This window comes from Melitaea cinxia, chromosome 2 (assembly GCF_905220565.1).
Source record: "Melitaea cinxia chromosome 2, ilMelCinx1.1, whole genome shotgun sequence".
NCBI classification, from domain to species: domain Eukaryota; kingdom Metazoa; phylum Arthropoda; class Insecta; order Lepidoptera; family Nymphalidae; genus Melitaea; species Melitaea cinxia.
The window spans coordinates 10,555,424-10,581,749 of NC_059395.1; the positions used below are offsets into that span (position 1 = coordinate 10,555,424).

Consider the following 26,326-nt stretch of genomic DNA (forward strand, 5'->3'; position numbering starts at 1 on the left):
CCCATTTACTTTAGCTTAAATTATTTTCAATAACGTTTTATATGTTATTAATGTTAGCTAAAACTTAGCTTAGTAGCTTATTAATATATTATTTTGAACATGCTTCCGATGGCTAATTTGGCTTGTCTTGTCCAGGGCCTCCGTGGCGCAATCGGCTAGCGCGTTCGGCTGTTAACCGAAAGGTTGGTGGTTCGAGCCCACCCGGGGGCGAAACTTTTTTGTTCTTTTTAGTTAGAACAAGTACGTGATTATTATACACGTAGTAATTTTAGAGTAAATGGGTAAAAAAAAGTATATCCTTATAAATTTTGGAAACTATATTATTTAATATCAATTACTAGTTTATCTGAAGCAATTTATATGTAGTTCAGAGATAGCAGATATACTTTAAATCTAAAAGTAATATTGTAAATAAATTCTTTGAGTCTTAATGTTAATGATTTTCATACGCCAAAAATGATTTGATTATTGATAGCAGCAGTACGAACAAAAGAACCAACAAAAATCATAAAAAAATGTTGCTTAGGCACATTCATTTGTAACAATTACATCACAAGTAGCAATTATTTTTGAACATAAAATGTACACAGAGTGTTGGCCTGTACTTATTTCCAAATGATGCCACCTCTCGTAATGACCGCATTATAACTCTTTCGTTATGTAGATACCTACCGATAACAGCAGGTGTTACCAACTGATAACACTTATCTAACCAGTACGCCACTAATCGATACGATGCATTGCCACATAGATTAAAAACACACACTATAACTCTATCCTCGTTCACGATTTTTTTAAATATAAAAACGTACAAACTCTCATTGTGTCTAGTTTTTTGGACTCATCGTTAATAAAGTTCACACACATATAATTTATTTGTTTATATATATATATATATATATAATTACTAGCTGACCTGGCGAACTTTGTACCGCCTTCTTTATTTTTTTCTTAAATATAATAATTAATATATCAAAATAAAATATAGCCTATCTTTCAAGTTGGATCGAACTGCACATGGTGTGCGAATTTTATTATAATCGGTTAAGTGGTTTAGGAGTCCATTGAGGACAAACATTGTGACACGAGATTTATATATATTAAGATATTATTTTTTTGTGTATATAAACTTCCTACGCATAGCAATTTAGATAAATGAAAATATTTGGCAGGTTTTTGTCCAAAACATTTAAATCGTTTTCTATTTAATCAATACTTAATATCCCAAGTAACTCAGTATATATCAGACACTTGTATGTTTGGTTAATATTTAGGGATAATGTTCCATTTCGAAGCGTTATATTCTACAACGTAGTTTATATAATTGTATTTGCTCGCTAACGAAATAAAAGGAATTCAATTATATCGACATAGTCATCAAAATGAAATTTAAACGACAAGCACCAGCTATGGATTAAAAGAATCATCGAAATCGGTTAACCCACGGCTGACGAAAAAATGGTCAAGTAAATATCATTATCAGATGTAACTCGAAAAGTACTTGTAATATCTCAATAAAAAAAATCAAATTAAAAACCACCTTTTTGTGAAGTCGGTTAAAAATTACTTGACAAACAACGCAACAATAAATATTTCATCAAAATGATAATTCTTGAAAGTATATTTTATTAAGATATATGTTTAACCGACTTCCATAAAAGGAGGAGGTTCTTAATTCGATAGTATTTTTTTATGTACGTACCTCAGAACTTTTGACTAGGTGGACCGATTTCGATGATTTTTCTTTAATCGAAAGTTGGTGCGTGTCATGTTGTCCCATATAAATTTAATTGAGAGCTAACTATTATATCTATGGATCTAATGGATTAAACTTCAACCCGCTCATACGAAGCCCTCTAGAGGGATTATTACTGTCTTCGATTTTTTTATTGTAGTACATTATGGAGAAAAAGAGTAAAAATGTTAGAAAAATTAGAAGGTACTTCAATTCAATAAACTTTGACATCCGACGAATTGCATGAATGAAAAACTAATATTTTAACTAATAAGTAAATATGAACTTATAAGACAAACATAAAACTGTAGCTTGCAATGTAATAGCTACATGTAAATTTTATGCAAATAGATTTAAAACAGTGCGAACGTGCCGATGGGAACATAAAATAGTTTCAATGTTTGATTACGAACACTAAACGCCATAAACCGTTCTGTATTTTTAGATCCAAATCTACATAAATATCTATTTTAAAAAACAACTTTCAATATACCGAGTTTTGTGTTTGCTATGTAAATTGAGTTTCCTCGTTTCGCTGCTCTGAAAACCATTGAATTAACAAATGATTTCAGGCACACGAGCTCGGTAACATTATTTGTGTTTGTAGCCTTTCCTCGCATAACTTAGCATTTTAGTCTGCTCTACGTGACAAAAATAATGCTTATCTTTATTTTATTGTGTGTATTAATATTTTGTATATTTTAAAAATAAACAATAAATAAATAAACGCTTCAAACTCGCCAGTAAGATAAGAATACTGTGATTGGGGTCCAACTCACAAAATCCCAGACCATGACAAATATCTGTATGGCTTATACGTTAGCTATGAGCCGGATCGATCCTACATGGGGAAAGAGGCCTATGCCAAACAGTGGGATATTACAGGCTGAAGTGAAACGAACCTGCGCTAGTGCATCAGCTTCTCACTGCAAATTGTGCTACATTTATTTAATTTAAATTAAATAGGGCCAAGGTCCTGGTACTCTGAAACGCGGCCTTCGATCTCGGCTTATAAATAAGCTATGTGTGAGAAAATAGACAACTATTACGAAAAAACCCGGCAACTTATTACGCCTATTTTTTTTATGTATTAGTGTGGTGCGTTATTTTACCACGCGTATGTTGGGATAACTATCATTTGCGCTCGCGTGTGGCGCGGATCATGACTAAATTTACTCGTATAGGACTTATATCTTACCCTACATTTTTGACGGTTGTGTAGCTACAAATGATGATACTTGAATGAATATATGAATGATATAAGTTCGAGGCTTTCACGGCTGCTATCGACCCTTTTACTTTTACGAGACTTAGTTGCATTTGACATTTTAAATTTCCCGATATTTGTCGAGTTGTCGAGTAAGGATTTAAGAAACTTTATATATAAACCGTATAATTATTATCCCACCAAAAACATTTTCATGTAAAATGTTGCCAAGACGAGATCATATGGCTCGCACTGTCAAAAAGTTATCAGATCTCATGTAGAGCCAAGCTTCTAACTCTACACGTCCTAACTCTACAAGCCCTAACTTCACAAACTCTACACCTTAGTCAAAATTGTGGCTTGGCCGTTTCGCTACCTTCACGTGGGCGTAAGATGAAAAATTTATTCACTGTTTATTACTTTTCTGTTGTACAATAGTTCTATTAAAGAAAAAATAAAAAGAAGAAGAATAATTGATATACATATAATACAAATAAAAATAAAAAGAGAAAATATATATATAAAAATGAGACAGAAAAGTCGTCATCTACAACATCGGCAGCCGGTAGTAACGAAACGGCCAAGCCACATATTTTGACTAAGGTGTAGAGTTTGTGAAGTTAGGGCTTGTAGAGTTAGGACGTGTAGAGTTAGAAGCTTGGCTCTACATGAGATCTGATAACTTTTTGACAGTGCGAGCCATATGATCTCGTCTTGGCAACATTTTACATGAAAATGTTTTTGGTGGGATTTCACTTCTTTTTGTAAGTTGCTTATGACAATATTATAGCTGCATTTTACCTCCGACACATTTTATACCATAAATATCATCCAATCTTCACCATATTCGGTTTAAGTACGTTGTTTTTGATTTTATGTTGAACTGATATGCAAACGGACCTCCACCAAAACTTAAATACCAAAATTACACAATGTAAATTTTCGACCTAAACTAATAACCGATTTTTATTTTTTATGTATTTTATTATTATTATTTATAACAAGGAGTAACTAGGAGTCCCTATATCAATTTTCAGACCTCTAGCATCAAAATTTGCGGAAGTCTCATACAAACTTCCATCCCCTAGTTTAAGGGGTTGGGGGGTAAAAGTTTTAGAATTTATTTCTTGTTTGTGTACTAATACTAGCTTACATACCAAATTTCAGCTTTCTGGGACTTCAGGAAGTACTCTAAGAATTTTGATGATCATCAGTGAGTGACGAAATCGGGGTTTTTTAGATGTCAATAAAATCTAAAGTATAGCAGCTATGTAATTGAAACTTTATATGTTTAATAAGTTCACTATCGAAATTATATTCCGAGAATTTTGTTTATCTAGTATAATCCAAACCCAAGTTATGGGGGTTCAAAAAAACGACGAAGCACTTCGAGAAAAGATAGGTAGTGCTTTTCGTTTTTTTTTTTTTTTTGGCTTGTCTTGGCGGGGGCACTACCGTGCCCCCAGATAAGAACTTGGATAACTGAGTTCTAAGAAAACGTTTACAATTTTTTATTTATTTATACACACATTTATGATGATAACTCTGATTTCTGATTTCTCTAACTAACCCGATCGTTCGATTACCCGTTGTTTACTCATTAATATTAAATTTGCTAATGGAATTCACGTACACCTCGTATCATTTCCCTGGCTTTTTTGATCAATCGGAAGACACTCAGATTTAAGTAGGTTAAAGTCATTAAGGAAAATTATCCTTCAACTCGCAACGGGGAAACTTGACGGGATATATATACTTAAACACATTTCCTATTCAGCGATGGAGACCATTGTATAACAGTAGGACATATGGTATCTAAAGAATTTTTATAGCGAAATTAGGTGAGTATCTAGCTTAAGAATGGCGTCAAGCGATAATTTTTATAATAAAATGGTTAGCTTGAAGTAATGTATATTTTTCTCCCTGTCTAGGAACTAGTCTTATGTAAGCCTTACTTCCTATTTCACTGTATATAGTTCTAACCGAATGTTCGAGCGATGCAACATTGGCTGTATATGTACTAAAACCACAGCCCCACAGCCATGCGGAGCTAAACACATCCAATAGACTTTATTACCTTTATTTAAAGTTTATGTTCACAACCAATTATACTCCGACAGATCAATAAAATTATTTAAAACAAAATAATAAAAAATGACGAATCAAGATATCTAAATAATCAATTAAAAATAGTCAGTCCAGGGTTTTTAAAGGCAACCCATTTTTAATATATTATTTTCTAATATACAAAATTTATTATAAAGTATGTTTCAATCTATTATCAGCTCGGTGAAGATCAACTTAGGTTGGGCTCTAAGAGCAACAATAGTTCCTCCATTTGCAGTATTATTTTTAATCTGTGCCTATATTTAAAAAGAAAATAATAAATGAGTTCATTAAGGAAATAGACTGTTATAAATTGAAACATTCAAAACCTAAAGAAAAATGTATAGTATAAAATAATGATAATAAATAATAATAAAAAAACAACAATAATCTGGTGTAGTGACCAATCGTTCGTATCGGGCATCAGGATATCTTACAGCGACCATTCCGTGTGTACACTGTAGGCCAAAATATTCACAGTGGCGTAGCCAACTAGCTATACCTCTTCCCCAGCCAACGCAAGTAATATAATAAATCAACTCCTATCTTATCCAACGAAACATAAGTTCTCAACCCTTGCTGTATTTTATAACCGCAGTGTGCTAAAAAGTATTTGTTTCGTTTATTATAAAACTCATCATAGAAGCTACTATAATAAATGAAGGTCAATGTCATTTCAATTTATATCGAAAACTATTATTTATCTTTGCAGTTTACATCACCATGACTTGCAAATTGTTTCCACCTTATAAAATGCACGTCATGTGCAATGTGGCTTATCTATCTATGTCACTGTCACTACATTGTATAAAACAAAGTCGCTTCCCACTATCTGTATGCTTAGATCTTTAAAACTACGCAACGGATTTTGGTGCCGTTTTCCTTGAGGGAGGTTTATATGTATAAAACACGCATAATATAGTAGAGGAACACTAATAGTTTTAGAGGTTTCCAATGTGATATCGTAAATAAACACATTTTTTTGCGCTTACATTGCAAATATTTGTATTATATTTGCTACTAAATAGTATCAGCATTGCACCCATGCGAAGCCGGAGCGGGTTGCTAGTTACGTATATAAAAAATAATCTTCATTATATACGCAAGCGGATAACTTTGGAACGACTACTATATCTGAAGTAGAACTACATATTTTTTTCCGTTCGTTATTGTCATGTGAAGGTTTGTATAAATAGAAGGAGATCCGGACTAGAGATAATCTTCACCGATCTGCCTAATGGGTAAAAATTTTGAACATCACATCAGCCTCTCGCAGGCACTCGCTGGACATTGGCCTCCACAAGTTCACGCCGAAAATGGCGTCACCACGCTGGGCAAGCGGGTTGGTGACCGCAGGGCTGACTTTGTCGCACCGAAGACGCTGCTGCCCGTCTTCAGCCTGTGTATTTCAAAGCCAGCAGTTGGATGGTTATCCCGCCATCGGTCGGCTTTTTAAGTTCCAAGGTAGTAGTGGAACTATGTTATCCCTTAGTCGCCTCTTACGACACCCACGGGAAGAGAGGGGGTGGCTATATTCTTTAATGCCGTAACCACACAGTATAAATTCTTGGTAACTTGGCCAGAAAATTTAATTCAAACATTTAAAAAAAGAATATTACCACCTACGAGCTATAACAATAAATTTAATAACTATCGGCAGTATGAATCCTGTAGAAAATAGATTATAATGCGCTACTAAGTCTAAAGAACGATGTCGGTTCTTGTATTTTTTGTACACTTAATCTGTTATTATTAAACAATTAAAAATGAACAATCTTATCCAACTGGTTAACCTTGAACAACGATACAACAATTACTCAATAATATATTGTAAGATGACGTAAAACGATCTTACGTCTTTTAATCAAAGAGTTATAATCACTTCATCATCAATACATAGTATAAAACAAAGTCGCTATCTCAGTCCCTATGTCCCTATTTCCCTATGTATGCTTAAATCTTTAAAACTACGCAACGGATTTTGATGCGGTTTTTTTTAATAGATAGAGTGATTGAAAAGGAAGGTTTATATGTTTAATAACATCCATTAAATAGTGGAGAAATACTGTTATTTTTGAGGTTTCTAATGTGATGTCGTAAATAATTACATTTTTTCCGCTTACATTGCAAATGCAGAGTGAACCCTACGAGATTTATCAAAATAATGTACTAAGTATTGTACACATTGAAAAGGTCTACAGAAAACTCCGCTAGGTATATGTCTGTCTGTCTCTTATAGATATCCCACAATAACATTTTTGTTATTTACTTTTTACGACAAATAATGCCTAATTTTCATAGCGATTTTAACCAATACAGCATTAATTTTTATTTAATTAAATACCTTAAATACATTGTTGATTTAATATAAATCTATATGGCCCTTTACAGTATATGATTTCAATGAATATTTTCGAAGATATTACAGATTTAAAAATTGCGGTACTTAGCATTTGCAGCGGTTCCGGCCAGCTTTTACCCTAAAGCTAACGCGTGCGGGCCACGGGCAGTAATGAATAAATCAAAACTACTGGATCGATTTTAATCATTTTTTCAGTGAATGACATAGGCTATAATTATATTTTATACCCGTGCGAAGCCGGAGCGGGTCGCTAGTTAAATAATAAAGTTACATTATACATTATGATTATTTATTTATTTGAGGAATTAATACATTTTTTTATACCTAGTCAGCGTTAATTAAGGTGTATTACTATAAAAAATCATTACATTTTCAAATATATCCACTTATATATATTTGTACCTAATATGTGTAAGGTGACGGTTTTTTTTTTAAATTATGTTTGAAGCAGAAACTGTTATTTTTAGACTAAAAGTTTTAATTCTAAATTATTCAAAGAAATAATAGTAACCGAACTGTACCGACACTATATTGAGTATTTATAGCTTTTTTTTTTCTTGAAAGAATAATAAATACAACAACGTAAATACTACCTGAGCTGACATTTCAAGAAAGGGGATTAAATGACGTGGTGTTGAGTAGACGACTAAATTAGTAGTGTGACAATTACCTGCCTTTATTACGTAGACAATGTAAGAATAGAATTCGTGTGCAGTGCGGAACTTCCTTTAATTTCTTTGTGGTCATTTCTAGTGATCATAGTATTACATAGGAGAATCACTTTTTAACATTCTCGTACACGATTAAAACTTTTACTTAAAGTGAATGTAATTTTCGGCGATGTTCTAGACGCTATGGTAACGAGCTACTCAGGCGATATTCGCAGTAAGTTTTGTATAAGTAAAATTGTACATGTTATGTACGACATAAGTAGTATAAAGTAATTGCGCCTAATGTGGACCGAGATTTTGGAGATCCTTATAAATAAATTTTGGAAAGAATGTTAATTTATAAGATATAAAAAATACCTTTCCTTTTTCTAATAAAGTTAGTTTATTAGAAAAAGAAATATTGTACAAAAAAACAAAGGGACCTATTGACAGTTACTGTCAAAGGAAAGTTTTTTAAGGGCTTGTTTTAGTCCACAAGTGAACTGAAAAATTTGGGCGTCGTGTGTCAGAAATATCTGATTTTTCACCCAGATATACTTAGTTGATTCATTAAATAGGTAACTAAAAACTAAATTGAACTTGTAGGAGAACATATAATAAACATAATAAATCAAAGTAATTATACATCGCCTTGGTACATTGCGTTTTAAAGCTGCTACACATTCAGACATTTGGTTGTTTTTTTTTTTTTTTCCCAGTGCTAAAAAATTTTTAAATGAGATAACACCTCGCCTTATTGCCTCCACTGGTGACAAGAGGGCTGGTGCATTTTTTGCCCAGAGAATCGGCATAGCGATTCAACGGGGAAATGCTGCCAGCATTCTTGGCACAATTCCACGCGGACATGATTTATACCAAAACTATCTGTAAATATTTAGTTCTTAAGTTGTGAATTGTAAATATGTATAATATTTTGTATAAATAAAGTCATATTAGTTTTTTTTTTTTTTTTTTTTTTTTTTTTTTTTTTTTTTTATATCATCTATATAGAGCATTTTGAAGTAATCTTCAAGCTAATGCTTAATACCATCCTAAGCTCTATTTTGTTTTTTTGCGAAGGTTCCATTATTATGTTCCATGGTTAATGTATGACTATAATCATGATAATGATATATTTATGTCAAAACTAATCATATCGTTTTTAAATCATCGTACCCCTAATGAAGCCTGGCACTTATTTGGAGATAGTAAACTAGACCTTATTAGGGAATTAGACATGTCCTCAAAAAATCAAATAAAATCGAGATAAAAAACAATAATATTGGTAACTTACCCTTTCTATCCAGGTTCTGATAGTATTTTATCATTACTATTGCGGAATGCATATCGCTTATATTTTATTATTAATCAACGTAAAATTAAATCGACATATTTTATAAATTGAGTTACATTGACCAGACCTGAGGTTATGTATAAAGCCACTGTCAAAATGGCTAGAGCGAAACTAATGAACTGCGTTACTTTTTTGTAATTGGTTACTAGGGAAAGATCACGTGATATCTGTATCGGTTTAAGTATTAAGTGTGGGAATTTTAAAAAAAGGAACTTATTTGGAACCAGCCCATTCAAGGCGCAAACACCTAACAAAAATTTCTAGTATCTACTTATCTCGTTCCACTTATGACAAAGAAAAAGGAACAAACTCAAAAATAATTGTTTGAACTTTCACCCTTAACACTATTATTATATATTTATTTGAATACAGTATCAGAAATTCCCCGTGACCATAGTGCCCCTCGCCCGCCCAAAATATCGGACACTCTAAATCTCCAACAATAAATAACAATTATTATCTATAGGTATAGTTTTACGGATAAAACCAAGAAAGACCAAATAAAATTATGTGATGTCATGGGACACCAAGTCGGAACGAAGTTCCTTCGGATAGTATAGAAGCAACACAATTTTAAAAAATGTTAATGTTAAATTTAATATATATTTTCTAGTTCTTGATTTTTTTTAAATTTTGTTGATTGGTTTTTAATTAAGAACATAAAAGTATTTAGGAAATTTAGTATTTTAGAAAATAACAAATACCGTAAAATAAAATAAATCAAACAAAATAATAATAATAATAATTCAAACTATTAAGTGAAATAAAAAACATGTGTCTTTATTTATTTTTGTCGACAGTATAAAATTACATAAATAATTTAAAAAAAAGTTTACTGGTAATATTTTAGTTTTACAAACGTCATATTATACAGTCGTGTGACTGATATTACGTCACTTCCGTTATATATTTTTCTTACGGTTTTAGTATCACATTTTTTTCAGTTCGGTCGCCCAGCCAAATGTCAAGCCTGCCAAGTCCGTTCCAATAAAGATTTTTTTTTATTTCTCCATGGGTTCTCCAAGTCTCGTAACATTTTAAAATTGCTTTTATAATAGAGGTTTAGAAGAAGTACCTTGCCAGAGTAACTCGTACACAAACAAAAATTAAAAGACTAGGATTTTTTTGTTCACGTGAAACATTATCTATACCTACGGAACCCCGATTTTTACGACTTTTTCATTTTATTATCTTAATAATAAATAAATAAATAAATAAATAAATCTCGATAAATTAATAAAAAATGCACATAATTTTTACAATTTAAACTCAATGCTGAATGATGTCAGTCTTGACACATTACTGTTTGTGTATGTCTTTAATTTGTTTTCATTGTAATTAAATGTTTGGTTATAGAGAAGCTTGCATACTAAATGATTAAAGTTAGACAAGTTTTTAGGAGATTTCATTTTAACTACGATGTCTGTCCCAAAAAATTACGAAATATCAAAATACTCAATTTAAATATTTTTAATTTAATTTTTTATTTGACTAGATTACTCTGACAATGCACGAATTTTATTCGGGTGTTTTGAAAATCCTTACCAGACGATACCTGGACCTTCAAATTATCCAGACAGCAATCATCGATGTAGATAAGGGGTTATATAATAGTTATGTTTCTTGTATACTGCGAATGCAATTATTAAATTGTATGAATAATAAATATTATGTCTATCTCTGTATTGCAATCTCTTTGTAAAATCTGCACTTTACCGTTTTTTCAAGAATAAATCCTCATCTATATGAATTTATTCATCGACGACATCAAATAAGATATTAATATTTAAAGTTACGAACATTTTCCTCAAAATCCGCTTGACCCTTAGTCAAGTATTTTTAAGAATCGTTGAGAGTTAGAAAGTAATGTTAAGAATATAACCCATATTTCATTCTGTAGGTCGGTGCTATCTCATTCTTTATAGGTCATTATGACCTTCCTTTAAGTTATTCTAAAACAGTTTGATGTTTTACGACACAACACATTACGATTACATTTTATTTTTCTATAAAACTGCACTTATATTTTTTATGATAGCCTGAATTATTGCTGTATTATATAACGATTGAAGATGTATGGCTTCCTCCTAAATATATACGTGACTTTTTATACGATGGCCGAAAAAAAGCATTATGTTTATAGATAGATAGTTATTGTCTAAAAGGTAACGATGACGAATTAAATTTTAGGGGTAGGTACACTAGAAAAGTAGTTAATATCGTTATACAAGGGGCTCAAACATATTCACAAAATTTAAATAGTAACATATTTTTGCCTCTCACAAGCACATCTAGTAGCTTAATCACTTATAAATGTAATTACGAATTAGTTGAATAATTATTGTGTCACGTGCCTTATCATATGGTTAAGTTTTCACTAATTTACATTTTACGAAAACACTTTAACATTGATAGAGGTCGTATGATTGCTTATTTATTCGATGAATTTAACAATATTTTAAAATCAATTTGAATTTTGTAATTTGCTAAATAGATAAATAAACAAAATATATAAAATTAGATTTAGCTTAAAGCACCAATTTGATGCAGAACATTTATAAAAGCTAATTTTAGTAACAACCTTAACTTTGCAAGATAATTTACATCCACAAACTAGGAAAAGTTTTGCAACAAATGTTACCAGTTTAAGGTTTTAATAGTTGGACAACGTTACTCACAAAGCTACTAGTATTTAATATGAACAAAAAACGTCTTGTATCAGCGGACTGATTTTACAATTATGGTCGAACAAAAACAGATCATTAGTTTCATAATTGCTGTTTCCGACAGTTTTGGTATTCTACAAATTCAATTATCAATTAAACATTCTGTTTAAACATTGATTCAATGTTTTCTTAATTTAATCGTATAATACATACATACGTATAAAACATGCTTGAATAATAATACCCAAGGAATTACTAGCTAATAAAACAGTATGTAAAACCAGCACACTCAAGTGTGCACCGATTAATACACATATTAATAGTCGCCACTCGCTAGTTATCAGTTTGAGGGAAGCCAAAAAGCAATTCTAGTAAATCATAATAACAGAGAAAACATATGAAATTGCAATCCATCAGCACAGCACCGAGCAGAGGTGATTGATGAAACAACGCTTCCACATACGGATAGCTTGACAAATCTCTACAACGAATGTGTACACAATATTCGTATATACGTAAATAAATTCTAGCAGTTGATGCCCGAATAGCGTTTAAAATAAAACAATATAAGTACCAAATTGAATTGTTTCAGCGCTGTTGCTATTAGGGTCGATTTCAGTTTAACCGAAAATGTAATACGAATTTGGCAACCAGACTACCCGTTTCAGGGTGAACTGTAGTAATACTTTTTTATTATTATTAATATAATCGAATTAAGACACAAGATATTTTAAATTAAAATATCTATCTAACACAATATTTATATACATAAAAAATTCGTGTGTATGTAGGCGATAAATTTCGAAACTACTAAACCAATTTTTATCAAATTTTGTAAGCATCTGTCATTTGGTCCAACTTTGGAGATAGGGTAATTTTTATCTCAACTAGACCCGGTAGGTGGCGCTGTTATCGGTATGTAAGCAATCAAGTTTGGTAGCTGTTTTCCGGGCAGGACAACGTCTGCTGGGTCCGCTAGTTTATAAATATAATTAATTATTTTCAACAATTAAAATCATCACTTCAACCTATCTGCTGGACACAAGCATGCACAAGTTCGCGCCAAAAATGGCGTGAACTTATGTATGTTGCCTACAGTCACCACGCTGGGTAGGCGGGTTGGTGACCGCAGAGCTGACTTTGTCGCACCGAAGACGCTGCTGCCCGTCTTCGGCCTGTGTATTTTAAAGCCAGCAGTTGGATGGTTATTCCGCCATCGGTCGGTTAAATCATGGAATGGTCATTAAAATCATAGAATATTCTCCCCCACATGTCAAACATTTTTTTATGGACAATTAAAAAACAAAAATAAATTCATAAGTAAACCGAGTATTTAGTAGTATTTTTATTTATTTTTAATATATATAAAGTACTTAAAACTTAAAGTTCAGAATCGTCAAAATAAATTAACTTTTTTAATATTAATAAAAGTAAATAAATATTTTTTTAAAATAACGTCATTATTATTTATTTGCTGTAGGGACTCTAAAATTGTATAAAAATATATAGATGAAATATATAGAATTTAAAAACGAGTGTCTGATAAGATTATTTTAAACCATCTGCAACATTAAAATTAATATGTTTTTAGAATATAGTTAACTTTCTCTCATTGAAAACATTTTAACAATAAAAATATGAAATATTAATATTTAACGTAATCGAGTTTATCGGCGATAAAAATATAATGAAATTAGGAAACGTGATTACCTGCTTGACATAAAATAAATATGTATTTATAGCGTAGGGTAGCGCTACAGTGAAGCGATCAGTTTGACCAGTCTGCAGAAACACGCAAGCCGTAATTCTACCTAATGTAAGTACCTACTCATTTGTTAATTACTATTACGACGTAATCGAGAACGAACAAATCTTTTTAACATTATGAATTACTGTAGTAGAAAATAAGTCGATAAACGTTTGGCGTTTGTCGAATATGAAAGGGAATTTTATTAGTAGGAATAGATGACGTCACTGGCGTGGTGTAGTGAGGGATCTTATCATCTGTCTCGTTCGTTCACTCGCACAGATAAAAGACAGTTATACATATTCCGTGATGTCAAGGTCAATAGAGTTCGAATAACAAAATGTTGCCAGCTGATAAATAATAAAAATAGATATTAATCGCTAACGGTATCTATTCTCGTGATACATATATTTTTAAAAGTGCAAACAAAACAATATGCTACAAAACTGATCTTATATCTTGTAAACGGCTAGAACAAAAAAAAATTTATAATACTAAAAAAATATCACGTTTATAATGGAACAAAAAAATAAAATTTAATATTTAAAGTTTTTCAAACATTGTTCTTTTTATTTTTTATTTATCTTACTTTAGTGTGAAAAAAACAGTTATTCGATTGCAACAGAATTTTAAATGACCGTCTGCATGTACAGTCATCGCCGCCTATTGAATTATCCAATCGGGTCAACGAACGCGATTGGAATCATGTTTTTGTTATGTTAACATTTTTCACTAATTCTAAACTGAAAAGTAATGTATTAATGTTGATATTGCTTTAATAAATTACCACTACATAAATTAGACGTAATATAGGAACGTACTATAAATACTTTTTACTTACTGCTGACTTCATTTTAAAAATCTAATATATAAAATTCTCGTGTCGCGGTGTTTGTAGTTTAACTCCTGCGAAACGACTTGACCGATTCTCATGGAAATTTGTGTGCAAATTGGGTAGGTCTGAGAATCGAACAACATCTATTTTTCATACCCCTAAATGTTAAGGGTAGTCCACCCCAATATTTTTTTTCTTAATTTGTAGATAAATTATTTATTTTTTATTTTATTATGATTTGCTGTTGAAAAATATATACAACCCTAAATTTTCACCCTTCTACCACCAACCCCTATTTTTAAATAGCGTTTAGCGGCAAGACAACGTTTGCCGAGTCAGCTAGTAAATATATACATATAACCTAAGTGTTTTTGTCTAAATATCAGATTAAACTTTAAGCCTGTGTTTATTTACATGTGTGTATTCACAATTGATGATTTTTTTTATTAATATATCAACAAATAACTTTATATAGTATAAATTAAGTAAGTATATTAAACACCAAGGAATCAGTGATAGTTTTTATAAATCCCAGAAACAAGTATCTTATTTAATTATTTATTTATTGTCTAGTGTTCTATTAATTTTTAACTCATGGTGTTCTATTAAACTTTCGTCCCATATTTCAAAGCTACGAGTATAGCGGTAGGACTATCAGGAGTATCGAAGCAAAATTCCAAAATTTCTATACATAGTTACGTACATACATAGTATATAAAACTAGCGTGGGCACACCGCGACTTCGTCTTTCGTGGAATTTAACAAAAAAGTTATTGTTCGGTTTGAAGAGGTATAAAATAAATCTCTAAAATAAAAGTAGCCTAAGTTACTCCTTATTACATCAGCTGGAACAAACAGACAGACGGATAGACAGACAAAAATTGTAAAAAAATGTTATTTTGGTATATGTACGGTGTATACATCCATATGCATTTAGTAAAAAGCGATTATATATATATTATGTATGTGCGGAAATAACTTCGTCGTTTATGAACCGATTTTGATCATTCTTTTTTTTGTTGGAAAGGAGAAAAGTGTATAATCGAAAGTCGATGTTTATCATGTGGTCATATTTAAATTTCATCGAGATCTGATTACAACTTTTGGTGTAATCTTTGATAATGCGTATTTATTTGACCATTTTTTCGTCTACTTACGTTGTATTACTTGTCGATGTCGATTGAAGTCGTTTTTTTTCGTTTGCCAGCAAACACAATTATTTTAATATTAAAAACAGACACTCCAATTTTATTTATTTGTATAGATCACCATACTAATCAAACTACATTTACCTTTATTACTTTATGTGACGATAATGGATCCGTCATTTAATTTATCAGCCAGAACAAGTTTATTTATTTATTTTGTATGTAAAAAGCACACTTATAACATACATACTTATATACAAACCTAAAATATATAAAATTAAACAACAATAATAATAATCTATGTAATATGCATGTCACTTTCAAGTATACATAGTAACACTTTAGAATTAGTTATTTTTTTTTTATTTTTTTATTTTAGTGGTATATCCACATGCTTATTATGCCCGTGCTTTTGTTATTCCATAAATAGGTAGGTATATCTTTTTTTTTAACATGCATCGGTATAATCACCGCAACTTTAGAATCCTAGAAGCCTAATAACTAGTCTTAAAATTTCTAATACTCAGCGCGAGTCCACTGATCCTGACTATTCTACATATTGCTTTTTTATATTTTTATATAGTAATTATTTTTATTATATTTACACTTATTTTCTCACTACAATATATGTACACTTATTTTCTAGCTACAATATATGTACACTTATTTGCTACTTACAAAGTACACTTAACCTATGTTATTGTTAGTAGTTAGGTACTTTATTGTGTGCTTAGATATCGTTTTATCCATTTAACTTTCTTTTTTCTTTAATTTTTATTAATATTTTATATGAATAATCCTATCTTATTAAGTACATATATAAAGCCTTATAATTACAATTACATTATCCTCTACCTATACTATTACATTTAATTTTATTATTTATATTACGTACATTACATTTTGATCTATGCACAATTTAAAATTACAATATAATGATGTCTTCACACCAATACATTTTCCAACATTTTGAGCACATTCTCAATGACGGCAGCATCTCTATGGTGAATGGCCATCTTGAGACTATGCTCAAGGATTTTCTTGTCCGTCGTCTCCGCTGCCCTCGACACAAAGCGACCAATTGCGTCGTCACGGTCGTCGGTGTAATAGACACAGGTGTTGGTGTGTCTAGTCACCGCGACTACAGCGTGCGAAACGCTGTCGTGGATCTGGAGCCTCCTTGTTTTTGTCTGGAAGACGATGACGTCCTCATAGGTCTGGCCCTGCGCCTCATGAATGGTTAAGACGCGCGATCCCTCACCGGACCCGTATCCCTGGTCAGTCAGCAATCTCTTCTCCTCTTGCGTAAATACCAGGTACAGGGTTCGGTCCCTTCCTACAGGAATGCGCGCGCCTGTGAGACTCTCCACTCGCAAAGATCGGATCTTTGTGCTTGAGCTGTACACGGTCTTGTAAACCTCACTGATGGCAAAGGCGACGTCTTTGGGGTTACGATGCGTGCACGACAACTCGCACGAAATAGTCGTTATAAGGGTTGGTCTACAATACTGCATTTCGAACAGGTTATCCCTGTCGATGTACGGCAGTTGGTTTATGTCTTCGATGAGAACTACCTTCTCAGCTCCCGATAGTTAGGCGGCCATTACTATGGCTCCGAAATGATTCATAAGGGCTTCGTCCACCGTTAGGCGGTTGATTTTTGAACCCTCACGGAAGCCATTTACCAGAACGGAGGCCATAGTACGCACCCTTTGCTTGACCTTGTTGCCATAGCGGTGCACCAGTTTTTCTTTTAGATCTTTGGCCGCCTCGACTGTGGTCGTAATCACGACTTCCGTGTCCCCATCGAAGTCCCTGACTATGCGGGTTGTCTTGCCGCATCCTGGTACCCCGTTTATTTTATTATTAGTTATTTTATTTAAACACGCCCGGTAGGTAGTCTTTTTCTAAAGTAGGCTGTATGTCTATGTTATTGTTAGCGACCGCTGATATATGTACATACATTTTTTTAACAAATCTACGTGTACAGAATATGTATCTAAAATCTAAATAAACATAGGTACATCACACCCAGATTCGCGGCGAACGAACAATTCCAAATTCATTTTTTTTTTTAATTCTTTGAATGGTGTACAATAAAGAGTATTATTATTAATCTTTTGGACATAAAGCAGGATCACTGAAGGAATAGAAGCAGGAACTTAGTTGACGAGCAAATTTAATTTCTTAGGAAAAATAACGTTTTCCGATAAAAAGACTACATAAAAAGAGATTAAGTCATTCACACAGTGTAATTTTTTTTGGTAAGAAGAACATAAAAGGATTAAGACGAATGATTAACGCTTTGAGCACTGCAACTGGCTGTTGTGCGAACGATACTTTTACCATTGAACTGAATATTTTTATTTACAAAATGTTGTATAGAATTTACACATAATTTCATGAACTTAGTGTTTGTATTTTTGATGTGTTCTTTTTCGAAATACTAATTAAACCTGTACATACCTTTATATAACTGTACCTACTAATCATTAAGCAACACCTAACAAGCTAAAATGTTAATACTAATTGTTAATTTTAATTATTTACAATATAGGTTATTCCTCAGTTAATTAAATTATTAATGAATATTTTTATTATTATAAAAAATAGTTATCATTATAGCATTATATAAACAAACACATAAACGTATTTTTCTTTTCCGGAATCCGGAAACATACATAGCACTATCACAAATATGCAGATCACAACAAAATCCTTTTAATGTCCGAGGATCAAATTTGATAGGCCATATAAGTCTGAAAGTAAGAGAGCTGCAGTGCCAATTGTAATATATTCCAATAAAGTTTACAATGTCCCTTAACACTAAATAAAGCCAATTTTATAATTTATATAAATAAAAAGACAAAAGAAAGGTCAACTCGAATAACACATGGTAACCAATTTTATTTTAACACTGTCCAAGAACTTGTAATGTAATTATTATAATAATAGGGCTAACCTCAGTACTCTTTTGGTAATAAAAAAAAAATAACACTAACATCAATCATTATTTCGTCAACAACATTAAAACGTTTATTAGTTTATGTTATTAAACGATTTCAATAAATACCCACATTTATAAACGCAATCAAGATCAGCTGTCAGCACGTGTTAATTACAACGGCGTGTAACGTGCTTAACAATCGGTTACGGGACACGATGTACAAAAATTCTCTAATTTATATACTTCCGTGTAATGTTGATAATTATAAATAACAGCAAAAAGGAACTATTATTCCAAAATCAGTTACTGTATAATTATTATACATTAACTAAACTAAATCTGTCTTTTCTTTAACAAGCTCAATACGTGAAAATTGTACATAAATACATCATAACTTACTATCGTTTTGGCCCCAAAGATACCCTTTTGAGGCAGATCAATTAACGAATAAACGGACTGTGAAGTCCTAATAAATACTTTACGGACGCCACTCGGCTCTTACACACGGATGGGTAAAGATCCCTAAAAGCATACAGAATATTTAGAATAACATGAGGATAAAACCTGATAGCGATAGCATACACTGTTCAATGGGAGTTAATGATGATGAAACGTTTTATAAATAGAAATTTACCAACCTACTACAAACTCGTAGCTTTTAATATCAATAACAACTTCTCATAAAATTTGTACAAAGTATATACAAGGTAATTCTTAATTACCTATCAAGATCTTTACCTCGTCATATAAAATATAAAGAATACTGTATGCATATAATAATTGCTTTACTAATAAAGTTAAAATTTTTATGAAAGTGAAATATTTTAACATTGAAAATTGTCACCAAGTATTTATTTACTGCACACATCGAATCTATTAAAGACAATACTCTATTAAGGTCCTGTTTCACCAGTTGTAGATAACTCTGTTTGACGGATGACAGTATTCGACAGTAAAAAGTTTTTGATTCGTTATTCTTTTTACCATCGAATTCGACTATATTTATGAGATATTTTTATTCGCATATATTACCTTAAAAAATATATTTTTTTGTTATAATAATAGTGATTACTAGTAATAAAACTTGTTGAAAGGTTATGTTTGTAAAATAAATAAATATTGATTAAGATCGATATAAATGGCATGTAGTATGATTTTTGGGGTCTTATATACAGGTCATGAAACTAAGCAGAATTTCAATGGTAACAGATTAGTTTAGTGAGAGATAATGTCATAACTTTTCGTTCGCGTTAATGCCGCTGTACGTCACTGCTATCGATGTGTGCGGTCGCGTGGTGCGGTTCACTCTGCGCACGCCGGTTGAGTGTCGCTTCATTGTAATTGGTTATAATTATTGAGGTTTCATTGTAATTGGTTATATTTTAAAATATAAATGCGTTTTGGTGTTCGAAAATGAGACAGAATGCTATTCTGTCTTCGTTGTACAGCACAACCATCTGGTGGCCGTAATCCATTAAGCCGACGTACCTGAAAACTGTACTCCACTACTGTAGTTGCAAGACCCGTGTATAAGACCGTGGTTATTTTTAGATACTATTGTTCCATTTAATGCTCAACACATGTCAATGTCAATGTTCGTCAGTGTTGTGTAGTGTAACGCAGGCACCCCCTATGTTAGTAAATAGAATACAACCTATGCCTATAGCGGGATAAGTATTTATATCGGGTCCCTGAGTTGATTGACGATCGAAGAGTTTCGGATTAGTTGTTTTCGCCTTATCCGCCTTATAAATCACAATTTTCGGTTTCACGGATTTTTACTTATGATATTGGATTGGGAATAAGTGGCTTGTATTATACAGGTACCTCTAATAAAGTAGCTGTTAACACGATACTGGACGAATCAAAACATTTGATGAGCCCGTTGGCGTGATGTGTAACCATGCTTTCTATTCCGTGAGTCGTGAGTTCAAATCCCGCTAAGTCTGTGTTACTATTTATAGATATTTATTTATATGTATTATTTATAATTTTATATGTATATTTATATACCATGTCAAATTAAAATATTTGTGCTTTTTTTTCATTTAATTTATAATTTCTAGTACGCAAGAATACTACAAACACATCTATACTTCTTTAAAAAAATATATCAAATGAATGAAAAAAACATTACACACACTATCATGTATTTGAAACACACACACGCATATTATACTCTTCTGTTGATTGTCAAAGTCTGTAGTCAAATTGATTTTTTTTAAAGGTTTTTGAGGATTATTTTTTGTTTATTGTTTTTTATTCAAATTTATATCATGGTCGAATTTCGACCACTGGGCGACCACTAGTTTTATTAATTAATTAATAATTTTAATTTTATAATTAATTAATAATGTTGGGATCAATCAATATTGGGATCATAGACATTAATTATTGCGTTTTGGCTTGATTGATTGATTAGTTTAATGGGGCGTTTCGGCTTAAAAAAATTTAAGAAAAAAGCGCCATCGATGATTTGATAACGAAAAAAGGTTCTATTCCAGTTGACAATTTTCGGTTGTGAAATGTGGCGCCATCTATACATCAACGAAGTAAAAGGGCAGCGTTTAGTAAAATTGTATACGTGAAAATTCTATACTGTTATAGAAATTAACACTACGCTATTAAAATTTTAAGTACAGTTCTTTAAATAAATATTTAATATAATATAAAATATATATAAATAAATATGTTAGTTTTGATTTCAAAATAATGTTTTTTTGCAATATAATATGTTATTATCGAATTTTAAAATGCAAAAAAGCGCTGTTTCTGCTCTGTAAAATTTACTAAAAAGGTTCTAACTATTAATTTTATGAGAAGTTTAATGGTGAAACCGAAATAATATGTTATCTGTTGGATAACTCAATGATTTGGGTAACAAATCACGGCTTTTAGTAAGTGGTGGAATAGGCCCTAATGTGTGTTTCACCACTTGTCAAATAGCGTTATCCAAAACTACTAAAACAGACCCTTAATCACATAAACGTTTTCGATGTATTAAAAACTATTTACTGATTTTAAATAATATAACTAATATAAATGAAATTTGAGAATTATTAAATGAAGAAAAAAGATATAAAATCATAACTACGTAATTCATGCCCTTAGCCATATGTTATTTTAGTTGAAATATAAAATAAATGGATTATAACTAACACAAGAAAAAAATATATAATTTACTACCGTTACTATAATAATAATCTTTAATACAGTTTGATTCGTTCCGAGGAATTATAAAAACAATACTCGTACTAACTTTGGTCTAAAAACTTTGATTATTCAACTTTTTATTATTTTACTTCGGATTTTAATAAGGATATGAAAAGCCCGCTGTCGGATTCAAAAAACTATTCTATTTGCTTACGAACCGTTTTATTTCGAACATGTCATTATTGAGTATGATGAAACATCCTTAAACTCGATTCTTCAGTTTCAATGTCCTCTATAATATTTTATTGCCACATAAAAATTTCTTGATTAACTGAGTCCAGCATCATGTATCAGACTACAATTTAATTTATTTTCAAATATCTTTTACTAAAATTACTCACTAATAAATAACTCAATAAGGTTACAATATCAAGGTTTATAATGAAGTACTTATAATGACTTGATTTTTTACGTTGAGTCACTTTATTTTTAAATCAAATCAAAAGTCTATTTGACTTGCTACATCTACTTATTTAAAAGTGACAAGGGTACAATTTCTTACGCTATCTACTAATTGAACTCTGTAAAGGTTTCATTCGACCGAAATTTCCAAACGACATTTCTTTTTCGGAAATTACGAAAACTTTTATATCCCACTACACGCCTAAAAACAATGCGTAAGAGATGATGCTTAATACTTCTTTCGTTTCTTTATCAATCTTGTGTAACTTTTTGTTTTAAATATAGCATTTCAATCAAGTTGCTCGTAAAAAATACCAGGCGTTAAATATTAAAAAAAATATTCATCATCGTTAATACAAAAAAATACGCGCACATAATATATAGTAATTGTGTTTGCTCGCAAATGAAAAAAACCGACTTCAATTACATAGACAAGTAATAATACAACGTAAGTTAGCGAAAAAAAATTAACTAACGCACTAGTCGTCACTACGATTTTCGAGGGTTCCCCTCGATTTCTCTAGGATTCCATCATCAGATCCTGGTTTTCTTATTCATGGTACCACCCTGGGGATATCTCCTTTCTCCAACAAAAAAAGAATTATCATAATCGCATTCCCGAACATACATAAAAATAAAAATAAATGATATATATATATATTGTCACCCAATACAAACTAAAAAAATATTATTTCGTTATTAAAGTGAGCAGTTAAAGCAGTTATTATAGATTTTTCGTCATTTTCAAACTTACTAGAAACGTTATCTTTACATGTAGAAGACGTCTAAATTTCCCAATTGAAACAGTACAATTTTTGTATTAATTTAGATCTAAATGTATATATATATATATATATTGAATACACATCCTGATAAATATATTTTACACTTTTAAGCAAGGTATTTGAAACTATTAATTTCTTTTACATCTATATATTGAAATATACCTAACCCTAATCATATATATTAATACGCTTAGGTTAAAATGTTTGCCTCCCTTTTTAGATAAAACCTCACAATTACTCCACATAAATCATATATCATTGTATAGATAATTACTTGTTCTACCGGCATCTACAACTAAAAAATTTTAACTATTTAAAAAGGAAGGTTAGGTGTGCTATGTTGGCTATTTTTTTTCCTCAAATCTAAGTGGGTGAAACCGCGAGGCCCAACTAGTACATATTCAATACTTTTGCTTGCAAACGAAAAAAAAAATTTAATGAAATCGACCAATAATACTAATACGACGTGGTGAGTCGACGTTAGTAAAGTCACTCAGTTAAATAAGTATTATTACGGATAACTGAAAGTTTTTTTTTTTTTAGATTTCGATCAAACACATGACAAGTGCCAGATTTCGATTAAAAAAGAACCATCACATTCAGCAAACTCAAATACGCTTCAGCCTGTATGCACTATCCCACTGCTGGTATAGGCCTCTTTCCCCATGTAGGATAAAGTAACTGAGGTAGGGCACAGCAGGAATTTCCTGCTCAAAATATGGAGCAGCCCGACTGGGGTAGTACCTCGACCTTACAGAAGATCACAGCAAAATAATACTGTTTTCAAGCAGTATTGTGTTCCTGTTGGTGAGTAAGGTGACCAGAGCTCCTGGGGGGATTGGGGATTGGGTCGGCAACGCACTTGCGATGCTTCTGGTGTTGCAGGCGTCTATAAGCTACGGTAATCGCTTACCATCAGGAGAGCCGTACGCTTGTTTACCGACCTAGTGACATAAAAAAAAAGATCAGAACTTAATGCACCACGCTGTTCCAATGCGGATTGGCGGATAAAACTCAAGTAAAACGTTATAAGGTAACACACATAAAAAAATAAAATCGAATTGAGAATCTCCTCGCTCTACGCTCGATAGAGAGTGCTACAATATCTAGACTTAATTTACATAATAGTACTATGTGACTACGAAGTAACATTAACGAACTTTCGCGAATCACAATCTCTCTTCTGAGTGAACTTTATAAATTAATTTAGGAATATTAAATATGTAATATTTGTAAGATACATTTAAAAGAAATTACTAAAAATAACAAATTTTGTCTATTGATAGATCTTCTTATAAGTGCTTCTGACGTATTTATCCGACAGACTTAATAAAAGATCGGATAGCAAAAACGACAGCAGTACAAAGTTACAAATAACTTCAATTACTTACAATAGCTTCAATTACTAACTACTAAAACCAAGGTCAAAAATTTTAGTATTTATTATAAGATATATAGCTTGCCCCGTAAATATTGCTTTACCATATATGTTATTAAACACCTTAACCCCCTCCCCCCTATTACTTAGGAGTATGAAAAATAGATGTTGGCCTATTCTCAGACTTACCCGATATGCACACAAAATTTCATAAAAATCGGTCCAGCCGTTTCGAAGGAGGATGTAACTAACATTGTGACTCGAGAATTTTATATATAAGAAGATGTATGTATCATATATTCTACATTTATGTATATTAGGTATGTACATACGTCGCTACATTTAACGTACCCTCACTCAGCTTACTCGAACTGATATCCATAAACTATTTTTATCGTTAACGACGTTCGGAGTCACTTTCAGTAAAAAAATGATAATGTCCTAAATCTTTTCATTCATTCTCAAGTAACCGTCCTCTTCTTAGACCTTTCTCAAATGTCACGCGAAAAGAGCGTTGAATCGCATCGGCATATTATAAATAAGAGAAAGCTTAATGTGATGTCATTGTCGAAATGTTAAATTGGCCAATCCACTAGATCGCGAGCTATGAATTATGTAAAATAATTCAGAGTTCTCAGTTGATTAATCCTCTATACTTAGTTTTTTTTGAAGTGAAAACTTCTTTGGCTGCATTGGACACTTTTTGGAAGGGGAAAATCTTATGGGTTCGCGTCAGCGATACGCTCATGACTCACGCGATCACGCGCAGCGGCCGCTGTGCACGTTAGACATTTTTTGGGTGGGTGAAATCTCGTGCGTTTGTGTCACCGACGATACTTATAGCACCGATGCTTATATCAGTAAGTATATCTGTAACTATACAGCTGGCGTATTTTGCAACATTATACACATAATTTGATTTCAAACATTATGAAATTTCAAATTTTAATTATAATAGTTCTAAGTTTTCACTTCTTTCAACAGTCTCTATGACTGCCAATTTTTTTAATAGTCAAACAGTTTATATATCACCTTTTAACAACAGATGAAATATACTAAGCTACTTACTCAAATCCAAACTCAATCAATAGTGTTAAGATTTGATAAAACAAAAAAATATATATTTTTGTAGTACATTAACTTGGTTAGAAAACTTGTATTCAGTATATAGCAATAAAGGCGTAAGGGCACAATGTCGTCAGAATTTTAAATAAAATTTGTAAATTTTTTAAAATAAAAATAGCCACTTAATAAAGTCGCTGGTTTAATAATTCAGCTACAACTACACTGGACCACCCAGCGAACCCTTATGTAAAACGTACAAGATGGTGAATTTAGAGTTATATATTATCTGTCACTCGTGTAGTCATGGATTATTTATTATCTGCATAACCACGTTACCATATTGAAATAAATTTCTGTAAATAAAAAAAAAGCCGCAGGAAAAATACGGATAACGCTAACTCAATATAACTAACGCTAAATTAAGATCAAACTAAAGGGTTTTTCAACAAGAACTTTGTTTTATACATCAAAATAAAAGAATAAATTAATATGACAATGATTCAACTTTCCATTGTATCTATTAACAATAATAATTGTGTTTGCAGACAAACGAAGAAAAATCGACTTCAATTATATCGACAAGTAATACAACGTAGGTAGACGAAAAAATTGTCAAGTAAATATGCATTATCAAAGAGTACTCCAAAAGTTGTGATCAGATCTCCATGAAATTTAAATGTGATCACATGATAAATATCGGCTTTTGATTAAATTAAAAATCATTAA

The 26,326-nt window shown here is 31.5% G+C and overlaps 2 protein-coding genes and 1 non-coding gene across 3 annotated transcripts in view; 2 read left to right on the forward strand and 1 right to left on the reverse strand.

Annotated features, from left to right (window-relative positions):
* The window catches only part of LOC123664634 (EF-hand domain-containing protein 1-like), a 74,586-nt gene that overhangs the window by 37,173 nt on the left and 11,087 nt on the right, over positions 1-26,326 (reverse strand). The window lies entirely within an intron of this gene.
* Trnan-guu lies at positions 137-210 on the forward strand. Its single transcript has one exon. It is a non-coding gene; the product is annotated as a tRNA-Asn (tRNA).
* LOC123664650 (pseudouridine-5'-phosphate glycosidase-like) overlaps positions 13,813-26,326 on the forward strand; it is a 45,006-nt gene continuing 32,492 nt past the window's right edge. Inside the window, exon 1 of the mRNA XM_045599168.1 lies at positions 13,813-13,896. The gene's annotated coding sequence lies outside the window, so the exon portion shown is untranslated. The remainder of the gene's footprint in view (positions 13,897-26,326) is intronic.